This window comes from Hevea brasiliensis, chromosome 16 (genome assembly GCF_030052815.1).
Source record: "Hevea brasiliensis isolate MT/VB/25A 57/8 chromosome 16, ASM3005281v1, whole genome shotgun sequence".
NCBI lineage: Eukaryota > Viridiplantae > Streptophyta > Magnoliopsida > Malpighiales > Euphorbiaceae > Hevea > Hevea brasiliensis.
The window spans coordinates 44,131,221-44,146,016 of record NC_079508.1 but is presented as its reverse complement, the minus strand read 5'-3'; positions in this window follow the sequence as shown (position 1 = coordinate 44,146,016).

The following is a 14,796-nucleotide window of genomic DNA, read 5'->3' as shown; positions in this document are numbered from 1 at the left end:
TGGTAAACCCTGGTATCATGACAACCAGGTTTATATCAAAACCAAGGAATACCCTCCCAGGGCAAGCAAAAATGAAAGAAGGATGATCAGGAGATTAGCACTGGGATACTTCCCCAGTGGGGAAATTTTGTACAAAAGAAGCTCTAATGGCAAATTGTTGAGGTGCGTGGATGCAAAAGAAGCAAGGAGGATCCTTTTTGAAACTCATGAGGGGAATTGCGCTACTCACGCAAATGGGCATATGATGGACAAGCAAATCATGAAATGAGGATACTTCTGGACTACTTTGGAAAAAGACTACATTGAGTACTTTCGAAAGTGTCATAAATGTCAAATCTACGCTGATCCAATAAATGTCCCGCCTCATCAGCTTTTTAATCTTGTCTCACCTTAGCCTTTTGTAATGTGGGGCATCGACGTAATTGGTCCTATTAATTCCAAGGCATCCAATGGGCACAGGTTCATCTTGGTGGCCATTGACTACTTTTCCAAATAAGTTGAGGCAACGTCATATGCTCATATCACACAAAATACATTCCTCAAGTTTTTCAAGAACAATGTTATCTGCCGACATGGCCTTCCTCGCGAAATCGTCATCGATAATACTGAGAATTTGAATGGCCCAAAGATCCAAAATTTGTGTGACCAGTACAAAATTCGTCATCTCAATTCTTCACCATACTGTTCCCAAATGAACAGAGCAATGGAAGCCACTAATAAAAACCTTAAGAGAATAATCAGGAAGATGACCATCACTTATAAAGATTGGCATGATATGCTTCCCTTTGCCCTTCATGCTTATCGAACCTCTGTAAGGACATCAACTGGGGCAACTCCATACTCATTGGTCTATGGAATGGAAGCTGTTTTACTAATAGAGGTGGAAATTCCCTCCCTGAGAATTTTGAAAGAGTCGGGAATCGACGAGTTAGAATGGATTCAATCGAGGTTGGACCAGCTGAATCTACTAGACGAGAAAATACTAACAGCAGCATGTCATGGGCAATTATACCAAAGCAGAATGGCTAGAGCATTTAACAAAGGCGTTTGCTCTCGCAAATTCAAATCGGGAGATCTGGTCTTGAAAAAGATCCTCCTAAATCAAAATGATTCTTGGGGCAAATGGTCACCAACTTACGACCCTACGTGGTTAAAAATGCATTTTTTGGAGGTGCACTGATATTGACTCATATGGACGGCGAAGAATTCCTAAGACCCGTGAATGCAGATACCATCAAAAGATATTATGCCTAAAAAAAAAATGTAGGAGTGAAAACCCGAAAATGGCCCTCCTAGCAAAATGTGTGAAAGAGGGTGAAAACCCGCAAGGGCGCTTTCTGCAAAATGAGTAAAGGGTGAAAACCTGAAAGGGCATCCTAAAAAAAAAAAAAAATTCCTCTAAGGGTGGAAACCCGAAAGGGCGCTCCTAGGACCAGAAGACGGAGAAATAAGGGAGAGAACCCAAGACCAGAAGAGGTAATAAGTCACCATGGCACAAACGTTCGTTGGAAGATTACTTGAAATAGTGGCAGTTGAAGGAATTCAAAGTTAGCTACAAGGAATTTGTGAGATACATTCTTGCACCCCTTTTCTTTGAAATTGTACCTTTGTTTTTAAGCCATAATAAAATTGTTCATTTACTCTAATTTTTTTTTCTTGCATATCTTCATTTACGCGCTATTAATTCGTTAAAACTTTATTATAAGATCAGGATTGGAATATTGATAACCTCATGTACTTTGCTATGAGATTTGCAGGGGATGAACGATGGCCAGGCGATTGGTAAAAAAGAAAAAAAAATGTAGGAGTGAAAACCCGAAAGGGCGCTCCTAACAAAATGTGTGAAAGAGAGCGAAAACCTGCAAGGGCGCTTTCTGCAAAATGAGTAAGGAGCCAAAACCCAAAAGGGCATTCTGAAAAGTGAGTAAAAGGAGGAAATTGTAGGCCTTGGGACTCGTTCTAACCCTTTCCATTAATCATCTATCTTCGGGACCTTGTTAAGTACACTTTGATTGGAGGAACATCTTGTGTCAGGTTTGCTTTGTGATCATTAGAGGTACAAACCAACGTTTCATACCCTCAACCTCTTAGTTGATTTTCCTGTTATTAACCTCTAGATTCAAGATCTAAGTTAATTTTAATTTTTAGCATTTTAAATTCCTGTCATCAACCTCTGGTTTCTAGATCCAAGTTGATTTTAACTTTTAGCATTTAAATTCCTACCATCAACCTCTGGTCCCTAGATCCAAGTTAATTTTAATTTTCAGCATTTAAATTCCTACCATCAACCTCTGGTTCCTAGATCCAAGTTGATTTTAATTTTCAGCATTTTAATTTTTTTATCATCAACCTTTGGTTCCTAGATCCAAGTTGATTTTAATTTTCAGCATTTTAATTTCCTGCCATTAACCTCTGGTTCCTAAATTTAAGTTGATTTTAATTTTCAGCATTTTAATTTTCTGCTATCAAGCTCTGATTCCTAGATCCAAGTTAATTTTAATTTTCAGCATTTTAATTTCCTGCCATCAACCTCTAGTTCCTAGATCCAAGTTGATTTTAATTTTCAGTATTTTAATTTCCTGCCATCAACCTCTAGTTCCTAGATCCAAGTTGATTTTAATTTTCAGCATTTTAATTTCCTATCATCAACATCTAGTTCTTAGATCCAAGTTGATTTTTAATTTTTATCATTTTAATTTCCTGCCATCAACCTCTGGTTCCAAGATCTAAGTTGATTTTAATCTTCAGCAATTTTTAAATTTCTGATATCAACCTCTGGGTTCAATACCCAAGTTGATTTTTAATTTTCAATATCCCAGCCGCCCAAAATATGGTTCTGAATCTTTACATAATTCCTATACAAGAGAATTTCATTCTTTTTAATAGAAATTATGTAAAGAGGGGCAACTGTAGACACCATATTTTAGCCGACCTCCGAAGGCAAGGGTCTTTTAAAATCAAAACTTTATTATCCGTTCTCTACCGATGTCCCAATCATAGGTAGCTTTTTCGAACTTACCGATTGCTCATCACTGGAACAAATCAATCTCACGCTCAAGTTAGATTATTTTTCGATCTCTTACTCTTTATCAGATGAGTTCGAGTCAACATTGGGTCTCCGAACCATCCAATCTTGCCTACTGATATTCTCTGATCTCTCTGTACAAATATTGCAGAACTTCATTTGGCTAATGTTGTGATCAGGCTTCTTGCTTGAATGCCCCAGATATTCCTTAAAATGAAGTTAAGGTTTCTATCGGGTCTAATAATGGTTCCGATCTTAAAAGTTCAAGTCAGTGTCAAATCTTTGCAATTCTAATATTTTAAAAGTTTCATCCGGTATTTAGTCATGGCTTCGTCCAATCTCATATTTGCGTATAATGTTTTTCCTATCTCTTATCTTCTGATTAATAGTCACTCTCAGGTTTAATATTCAATCACATTCAATCAACTAAGTACTCAGACAATTTGGTTTGGACTCTTTTCGATCTTATCAAGAAATTAAACAAAAACTTCAATTCATTTCAAGATAAAATGTACAAGTCATTTGGCAGCAGGATCTCCCCCAGTTTGCTCCCTGGGTACATTATTAGTTCTCTCATGCTCTCCCTCTCTCTCAGGCTCCTCTTCGCTCTCTTCCTCACCCTTAGAGACAAGATCCACCATCCAGGAGAAGTCTTCCTCAGGATAGTGCCTTACAAGCTCGGCCAGAAGATTGCCATGTGCATTCACATAAGCACTAGCTTCCCTCATTACAGCCTCTTCTTCTTTCACTCTGATCTCCTCGGTAAGGCAAGTGACATCGGTAGTTCGGCAGGCCCGAGCTTCTTCGAGTTCCTGCTCCAGTTTGGCTATCCTATCCTCATAAGATTTCGTCCGACCCTCAATCTCGGCAATGTAGTCCTGAGTAGATGAAAGTTGGAATTTGGCGAAAGCCGCGTCCTGGACCGCCTTCAGAATTTTCCGTCTCAAGAGATGAGCCTTTTCTCTGATTATATGTTGATTCACAAGGCTCTCTATGCTCAAGCTCATCGTCTGAGCCAGGAGATCATCAATGCTATCTGGAGTCAGCCTATTTCAGTCGTCCTGAAAGCAGATGGTGTCATCTAAAACTTTGGCTAGGCCAGGATTCCCCCAAATCGAGCAATTCTTCTCTAACGAGTGAATGAGGACCTGGGCACCACGAGAAAGGGTCCTCACAGTAGGTTGGGAAGACCCTCCCTCCGCACTTGAAGAAACCAGCGGAGGTGGTGGTTCATCTTATCGAGGAGGGGAAGGAGAGATCTCTACCTCATGGATCGGCTGTTCCGAAGGTCAGCACGAAGAGCCTGGCACTTCTCCTGAGTCTCGCCCTGGCATCTGAGATATAGCAGCAATCTTCATTTCGCATACTTTCTGGGTGGCCTACCTTTTTTGTTTACGGCTTTCCTTCGCGCCCTCTCCTACAGCCATACCTGTGCAGAAAACAAGTTAGTGAGATCACCTAAGTCAGGAGACTAAAGATTTAGGTTATACCGATCCCGGGTCCGAGGTCAGAGAGCTACAGCTCATAATCTTCATTGGAGATCATTTGCATTAGCCACCACTTCAGTTTGGCCATAACTGCATCTAGGCATGAATACTTGTGAGTGGCTATGACACCCCTTACCCGTGTACAGTATACCCGAGTAAGTAATGCCACACGGTGTACTGGCACACTCTAATATTCCTCAATTCATTTATATCATGCTTTTGAAGTTAATTTATGAAATATGATTTATTTTAACCATTTATCAAAAGCATTATTCATTTGAGGTTCCGAAGATTTTAAAGAAAATCCGGTAGTCTGGCTAAAAATGGAGAAAACAGTTCTTCGGAACCTGTTAAAAACACTTCCAATATTTGTATTTCATCATCTCAAACTCCAATATCCAAAATTTCAACAATATTTCTCAATTCCAATTCTCAATAATCTTTTCATTTCTCAAACATCCATTTCTTATATACAAACGATAAATACATGCTCAAATTTTTGCATTCATAGTCATAACTTTCATTATTTACATGAACATCAAAATATATTACATGAGTTCAAATACATATGAGAAAGTAAAAATCTGCTACAAAATATCAAAATGACAAAATGACACCTAGTGCCTACCAATGCACTGCAGGTAGTGAGGTGACACGGACACTGTGCAGATCTACAGGATGAACTCACCCAGTCTGCGGTCTACTGGGCTCACGATCGGGATCTCCAGTAACTACGCATGGCAAAAGCAACGCGCTAAGCAATAATGCTTAGTGGTGCAATAATATAATAGAAGAAAATAGCAAGAAAATGAATGTGTATAGAATGTGTATGCTTTCTTTGTTTGATATTGGTATATCCATTATTTCGTTAACGTTGTTCACTTTTATTCATTTGGTTGCCCCAAGTAACCTACACTAGACGACTAGACTGGATAACGGTAAGCGCTTTGGGTACCTAGTACCTCGGGCCGTCACACCATCGGTCACATATGCATCTCCCGGTGTGCAACAGAACAGCTAACAAGCTGTAAATAATATCAGGCACAGGGCCAAGTCTCAATATAAAGTCAGAATGGCTAAAAGCCATGAAATCACAGAATGGCATATTGCCATGTGCAGTACTGCTAACTGAACCCTATTGGCATGCCAAACTATCCAAACCAATCTTGTTAGGTATACTAGGGCATTTGAAACTTTTAAATTCTTCAATTTGTGAATTTCAAATTTTTGGTGTCACTATTCATCATTGGTCAACAAAAATGTTGACTTTTAGAATAAAAATGTGTACATTGACTTTGGCACTCCCAACATACCACATTTGGTGTTTAAAACTTGTTGGCATTAAGTGTTAATACCATTTCTAAGCATTAAACCAAAGGAGTAGATTTTTCAGATTTTGTACCATAACTTCACTGTTCCATTGGACACTGTTACTGTGGGAATTTGAAGAAATGTAAAACATGAAAGTTATTCCTTATTTTGTCTAGTTGAATTTCCTTTTTTGAATCACTCCATTTGGAGTTTTGTAGCTCTAGATATGGTCCAAAATCCCAAGCTGGCCGGATGTGCATTCTGCAGAAAATTATCATATCTACAGTGCATGAACAGTGACTGCCACTGCCATTTGGGTTAAGTTCTGGCCATAATTTGGGGTAGGTTCCTTCATGAAAGTTGTTTTTCTATGTCTTAACTTGTTGCTGTAAAAATTTCAGGTAAATTGACCAAATCTACAGTGAGTTATGGCCAAATGAACAGTTACTATTCATTTGGTCAATTCTGCAGAATCAGTTTCAGGGTTCCGGATTGGGGCCAAGTTTTGGTCCTCTTGCTTTGGTCTTTTGGGCATGGTTTCTTCAGCAAAAATGTGCCATTATAAGCCTAATTTCATGTTCAATTGGCCAAACACCAATTGGACTAACACAGCCCAAGTTATGGCAGTGCAAAGGGACTGAATTTTCAGTCCCTATGTCTTGTCCTAGGCGCTTTATACCTTGACTTTGCCATACCATTTTTCAGTTCTAATTATGGTCAACATACCTAAAATGGTCACTAATTGACCATTAAAATGTGCTCTAACAATTTCCTAAGCCAAATCAATTTTTCACTCCCCAAAACCCTAATTCAAATTCATAATTTATGCCATTTACCTTAGCTAGCTACTAAGGCCTTACTCATATGTTTATAACTTCAAATATGGTTTCTAATTCACTTCAAGCTCATAAAAAACATTCCTACATATTCTTTTACTAGGGCAGCCGAAATTCAAGTGTTCATACTCATAGGTTTTTGTTCATTTAATCTACAAATCTTACTAAGTTCAAGTCCAAAATCATGGAAATAAAGAGTTTAATGGGTATAAGTGCACTAACCTTGAATGGGCAGAATTTTCCAAGCCCCTAAACCTCACTTTGCTTCTTCTTCTTGGCTGCCAAGAGCTTCTCCAAGTGATATGGTCAAGGTTTAATGAAAGGGGTTAGGGTTTAGTGGTGTAAGAAAGGGAGAGATTGAGCTTGATTGAAAAAAAAATCCATGGAGGTGTCTAGGGCGGTTCGGCTGGCCTTTGGGGAGGGAGGTAGCTGCTGCAATTTGTGTTATTTTGGTCTTCTTTAATCTCTTTTAATAGTTAGTCAAACAATGGCTTAAGTGTGATTGGTCAAAATTTTCTTAATGACATCACCATGATGTCATAAATGCCCCTTTTCCTCATTTTCTTTTCTTTCCTCTACTACTCAAGTTCAATTTAATTTCTAGTAATGTTTCTTCATATTTTATGTCATATTAATTATTTACTCAACTGGACAAGTCGGCCAAAAATACCTCTGAAGGCGAAATGACCAAAATGCCCTCCGTTTGGCTTAACGGGTCAAAATTGTCTGTACCGATTGAAAATTTTTTCTAAGTATTTTCTTGGCATTCTAATGCCATGGGAACCTCAATAACCCTTCTCTGGAGTCCCAAAAATTATTTTATAATTTTCCCAGATATAGGGCTCCTCGTTGTAGAAGCAACTTACCTCTCGTTACCCATCGCTTGGGCACTAGGCTCGTTTGACTTGGTTGTAATTTATTTCTAAAATTTTTACTAAATTTTTCTTATTAATATTTGAGTTAATTATGGTTCCTGACTTTAGTTTAAATATTTTTCCGGACATTCTAGCTGTCCGGATCGACACCGGTCACCGAAACAGTAGGATGTACGGAGTGGTTATCGGGAGGGTGTTACAACTCTTCCCCTCTAATTTAAATTTCGTCCTCGAAATTTACCTGATGCAAACAGTTGAGGGAACTGTTGCCTCATCGACTCTTCACTTTCCCAAGTTGCCTCCTCGGTGTTGTGGTGCCTCCAAAGCACTTTCACCAATGGAATTTTCTTGTTTCTCAACTCTTTCACTTCCCGAGCTAAGATCCGTAGAGGTTCTTCTTCATATGTCAAATTCGGCTGTATTTAAATTTCTTCTCTGGAGATGACATGTGAAGGATCTGAGCGGTATCTTCTGAGCATAGACACGTGGAACACATTGTGGATCTTGTCCAGCTTTGGTGGTAAAGCTAGCCTATAGGCCACTGGACCCACACGTTCAATGACTTCATATGGGCCAATGAATCTAGGGCTTAACTTACCTTTCCTTCGAAACCTCAACACTTTCTTCCATGGTGACACCTTGAGGAACACTTTGTCGCCAACCCCATATTCTATTTCTTTTCTCTTCAGGTCGGCATAAGATTTTTGTCTGTCTGAGGCAACTTTGAGATTGGCTTTGATTGATTTTACCTTCTCCTCAGCCTGTTTCACAGTGCAGCCCTACGATTTGTCTTCGCCCAATTCAGACCAGCACACTGGTGTTCTACATTTTCTCCCAAACAGTGCTTCATACGGAGCCATTTGGATACTAGCTTGGTAGCTATTGTTGTATGCAAATTCTGCCAGTGGGAGGTATCTATCCCAACTTCCCTCAAACTCAATGACACAACTCCTCAGCATATCCTCAAGGACCTGACAAGTATTTCACGTTATTGTTATCATTTCAATTCAATATTTGTATCAATTTCATTGGTTTCAATTATTTACCTGGATTACTCTTTCAGATTGCCCATCCGTCTGAGGATGGAAAGCTGTGCTGAAATCAAGTTGTGTACCCAAGGATTCATGCAACTTCTTCCAAAATCTCGATGTAAACCTTGGGTCTCGATCAGATATGATGGAAAGTGGAATTCCATGTAGTCTAACTATCTCACTAATATACAATTCTGCTAACCTCTCTAGTGAGTAGTCAGTCCTAACTAGCAGAAAGTGTGCTGACTTTGTCAATCTATCAACTATCACCCATGCTGCATCATGTTTCTTCCGGGTGAGAGGTAGACCACTTACAAAATCCATGGTGACCCGATCCCATTTCCATTCAGGTATGCGTATAGGCTGTAGCAAACCTGATGGAACTTGATGTTCTGCCTTGACTTGCTGACATGTCAAGCATTTAGTCACGTAGTCAGCTATGTCCTTCTTCATACCAGGCCACCAATATTGGAGCTTCAGATCATGATACATCTTTGTACTTCCTGGGTGCATAGCATATACACTAGTGTGTTCCTCTTTTAGAATACTGGCTTTCAATTCCCCGTTATCTGGTACACACAGTCTTCCTTTGTAGTGCAGACACCCGTCTGCTTTCACCTCATAGTCAGTTGCTTTTCCTTCTAGGATTTTACTCATAATGGCCGTTAACTTTTCATCTGCCTTTTGCCCATCTAAAATCTGCTGTAGCAGGTTTGGCCTCACTTGCAACTCAGCCAAAATAGCTCTATCTCGAATCAAAGTTAGACGGGCATTCAATGATCTCAAAGCTGTGATGGACTTTCTGCTCAAAGCATCAGCAACTACATTTGCCTTCCCAGGATGGTAGTCAATTACACAATCATAGTCCTTCAGGAACTCAATCCATCATCTCTGTCTAAGGTTGAGCTCCTTCTGGGTTGGCAAATATTTTAGACTTTTGTGGTCTGTATAAATGTAGCACTTTTCACCATACAAGTAATGCCTCCATATCTTTAGTGCGAAGATAATTGGTGCAAGCTCTAGATCATGGGTAGGGTAGTTCTGTTCATGTGGCCTTAGCTGCCTGGAAGCATAGGCGACCACCTTTCCCTCTTGCATCAATACACACCCTAACCCATTATGAGAAGCATCACTGTAGACCACGAAGTCCTCTCCTGACACTGGCTGTGTTAACACGGGTGCCTCTGTCAACATAGCCTTCAACTTCTCAAAACTTGTCTGACACTTGTCATTCCAGTCAAATCTGACATTCTTGATTAACAACTTGGTCATTGGAGCAGCTATTAGGGAAAATCCCTTCACAAATCTTCTGTAATACCCAGCTAGCCCCAAGAAGCTTTTGACCTCAGTTGTATTCCTGGGAGGCTTCCATTCCATCACTGCTTCTATTTTCTTGGGATCCACCCTAATCCCATCAGCTGACACTATGTGTCCAAGGAATGCAATCTCATTCAGCCAAAAGTCACACTTGGACAACTTAGCATACAGCTTCTTTTCTCTCAGGGTTTGCAGAACAATCCTCAAATGCTCATCATGTTCTTCCCTGGTCTTGGAGTACACCAGAATGTCATCAATAAAAACCACTACGAACCGATCTAGGTATGGATGGAAGATACGGTTCATAAGGTCCATGAATGCCGCTGGTGCATTTGTTAAGCCAAAGGGCATCACCAGAAACTCATAATGCCCATACCGGGTCCTGAATGCAGTCTTGGGCACATCTGCATCTTTCACCCTCAGCTGATGATACCCTGATCTGAGATCAATCTTAGAAAATACTCCTGCTCCCTTCAACTGATCAAACAGATCATCAATTCTAGGCAACGGATATTTGTTCTTCACAGTCACTTTATTCAACTGCCGGTAATCAATACAAAGCCTCAAAGTCCCATCCTTCTTTTTCACAAACAGCACTGGAGCTCCCCATGGTGACACACTGGGGCGTATGAACCCCTTATCTAGCAACTCTTGCAACTGAGTTTTCAACTCCCTCAATTCAGTGGGTGCCATCCTATAAGGAGCAATGGAAATAGGTGTTGTACCCGGCAGTGTCTCAATAGCAAATTCAACTTCCCTTTCTGGTGGCAAACCAGGCAATTCTTCAGGAAATACCTCTGGGAAGTCTCTCACTGTGGGTATGTCACTCAGGTTTGGCTTAGCCTGCCTAGTATCCACCACATGTGCTAGGTAGGCTTCACAGCCTTTTCTCATCATTCTTCTTGCAACTGTGGCTGAGATGACATTGGACAAGAAATCTGTCCTTTCCCCCACAACTGTGATCTCATTACCCTCTGAAGTTTTTAGAGAAATTCTCTTCAATTTGCAATCAACTGTTGTCTGATGAAGTGACAACCAGTCCATTCCCAAAATCACGTCAAACTCATGGAAGGGTAACTCAATCAGGTCGGCCAAGAATTCATACCCCTGAATCCTTAACGAGCAACCCTTGTATACTTTGTTCACTACTACACTGTGGCCTAATGGATTAGTGACCAGAATGTCTTGGTCACTCTCTCCTACCAGTATCCCCCTTTCTATGGGTAGATTGATGCAAATGTATGAGTGAGTGGATCCTGGATCCACCAATGCATGCACAGGTGTAGTGTAGAGGGAGAACGTACCCCTGATGACGTCCGGGGCATCTTGCTCCTCCTGAGCTCTCAGGGCATAATTTCTGGCAGGTGGTACATTATCCGCCTCTCTGTGGCTCGGATGCAGCCTCGAGATGGTCCCACGGCCGATTTACGGACCTTCTACCCCTTGGTGGTGCAGAGCAGTGCATGCCTTGTGTCGGAGCGGTGTAGTAGTTCTGCGTGGCGCTTCTTGATTGATGTTACGTCGACCCACATCTCAAACAGGCACCAGTTACTCTCCCAGACTCCCCCTTGTGCCATTTAAGGCAGTGTGGACATGCAGAAGATGTTGGGGCTGGTCCCCTGAACCCCATCCTCGGAGGCGCCCACGATGGTGTGGGTGACCTCTCCTAGGGGTGAACTGTGGCCTGGGCCCCTGAGACTGACCCTGACCATGTGGTTGACCCGAACTCTGTGCAGGAGGACCCTTGAACTTCTTTCCAAATGCAGGAGCTGAGCTAGACTGACCGGGTCCCCTCTTCTGCTGTCTCTCCCTTCTGGTCTGCTCTCTGATTCTCACTTTTTCTACCCTTATTCTGCTTCCACTAGCTTGCTAAATTCAGTGATTCCCAAGGCGTGAGCTGTATCTTGATATTGTCATTCATCCCTCTTCAAATCTCTTGCACCTTTCAGCTTCATTGGGGACTATCTCCCTTAGTAGCGGCTTAATCGGACAAATTCCTTCTCGTATTCGGCCCGACCACGCCTCTGCCTCAGTTAATGAACTCTCTCCTCCTCTCTTCCGGTATCTGATACCCACATACTTCTTCTTAAATTACGAAGAAAGAAATCCCAATTCTGACTTCATTTGCACTTCATCGACACGATGTCCCACCACTCATATGCATCATCTTGCGGCAAAGAGATGGCGACTTCGTGTTTTGCTCTGGAGTGCGTGGAGTTGTTTTAGGACTCTGCCTGCATTCAACCAATTCTACCGCAATGAGAGTCATCTTCTCTCTTGCCATAGAAGTCCACAGCTCCAAACTTCCTTAGTCTTTCCAGGTGTGATTTCTGCTGTGGAGCTGGTGGTGGTGGTGGTGCTGGCATTACCCCGGCCATTTGTCTAAAGAAGTCGGCCATTTGTTGGAACATGGCCTGTGGAGGCTGAGCAGGCTCCGCTTGAGCTGGTGGAGCAGATTCTCTCATGCCCCCAGTCTCAGCTGCTACAGGTGGAGCATGACTCTCCACTTCCTCCTCAACGTCTCTCTGAGATGAAGGGTCCATATCCTATTCAAAATAAGAAAGATAAACAGATCTGCGTTAGTGTCACCTCGACTCTTACAAATGCAATGCATGGTATGGACTCAATCTAGGCCCAGAAACGCCTAAACCATGCTCTGATACCACTAAATGTGACACCCCTAACCCGTGTACAGTATACCCGAGTAAGTAATGCCACATGGTGTACTGGCACACTCTAATATTCCTCAATTCATTTATATCATGCTTTTGAAGTTAATTTATGAAATATGATTTATTTTAACCATTTATCAAAAGCATTATTCATTTGAGGTTCCGAAGATTTTAAAGAAAATTCGGCGGAGTACCGGCTAAAAATGGAGAAAACAGTTCTTCGGAACCTGTTAAAAACACTTCCAATATTTGTATTTCATCATCTCAAACTCCAATATCCAAAATTTCAACAATATTTCTCAATTCCAATTCTCAATAATCTTTTCATTTCTCAAACATCCATTTCTCATATACAAGCGATAAATACATGCTCAAATTTTTGCATTCATAGTCATAACTTTCATTATTTACATGAACATCAAAATATATTACATGAGTTCAAATACATATGAGAAAGTAAAAAATCTGCTACAAAATATCAAAATGACAAAATGACATCTAGTGCCCTACCAATGCACTGCAGGTAGTGAGGTGACACGGACATCATGCGAGATCTACAGGATGAACTCACCCAGTCTGCGGTCTACTGGGCTCACGATCGGGATCTCCAGTAACTACGCATGGCAAAAGCAACGCGCTAAGCAATAATGCTTAGTGGTGCAATAATATAATAGAAGAAAATAGCAAGAAAATGAATGTGTATAGAATGTGTATGCTTTCTTTGTTTGATATTGGTATATCCATTATTTCGTTAACGTTGTTCACTTTTATTCATTTGGTTGCCCCAAGTAACCTACACTAGACGACTGGACTGGATAACGGGTAAACTGGCACTGGGTACCTAGTACCTCGGGCCGTCACACCATCGGTCACATATGCATCTCCCGGTGTGCAGCAGCGGCTAACAATGTCGTAAATAATATCGAACCTGAGGCCAAGTCTCAATATAAAGTCAGAATGGCTAAAAGCCATGAAATCACGGAATGGCATATTGCCATGTGCAGTACTGCTAACTGAACCCTATTGGCATGCCAAACTATCCAAACCAATCTTGTTAGGTATACTAGGGCATTTGAAACTTTTAAATTCTTCAATTTGTGAATTTCAAATTTTTGGTGTCACTATTCATCATTGGTCAACAAAAATGTTGACTTTTAGAATAAAAATGTATACATTGACTTTGGCACTCCCAACATACCACATTTGGTGTTTAAAACTTGTTGGCATTAAGTGTTAATACCATTTCTAAGCATTAAACCAAAGGAGCAGATTTTTCAGATTTTGTACCATAACTTCACTGTTCCATTGGACACTGTTACTGTGGGAATTTGAAGAAATGTAAAACATGAAAGTTATTCCTTATTTTGTCTAGTTGAATTTTCTTTTTTGAATCACTCCATTTGGAGTTTTTTAGCTCTAGATATGGTCCAAAATCCCAAGCTGGCGGGATGTGCATTCTGCAGAAAATTACCATATCTACAGTGCATGAACAGTGACTTCCACTGCCATTTGGGTTAAGTTCTGGCCATAATTTGGGGTAGGTTCCTTCATGAAAGTTGTTTTTCTATGTCTTAACTTGTTGCTGTAAAAATTTCAGGTCAATTGACCAAATCTACAGTGAGTTATGGCCAAATGAACAGTTACTGTTCATTTGGTCAATTCTGCAGAATCAGTTTCAGGGTTCCGGATTGGGGCCAAGTTTTGGTCCTCTTGCTTTGGTCTTTTAGGCATGGTTTCTTCAGCAAAAATGTGCCATTATAAGCCTAGTTTCATGTCCAATTGGCGAAACACCAATTGGACTAACCCAGCCCAAGTTATGGCAGTGCAAAGGGACTGAATTTTCAGTCCTATCTTTCTTGTCCTAGGGCGATTTATACCTTGACTTTGCCATACCATTTTTCAGTTCTAATTATGGTCAACATACCTAAAATGGTCACTAATTGACCATTAAAATGTGCTCTAACAATTTCCTAAGCCAAATCAATTTTTCACTCCCCAAAACCCTAATTCAAATTCATAATTTATGCCATTTACCTTAGCTAGCTACTAAGGCCTTACTCATATGTTTGTAACTTCAAATATGGTTTCTAATTCACTTCAAGCTCGTAAAAAACATTCCTACATATTCTTTTACTAGGGCAGCCAAAATTCAAGTGTTCATACTCATAGGTTTTTGTTCATTTAAACTACAAATCTTACTAAGTTCAAGTCCAAAATCATGGAAATAAAGAGTTTAATGGGT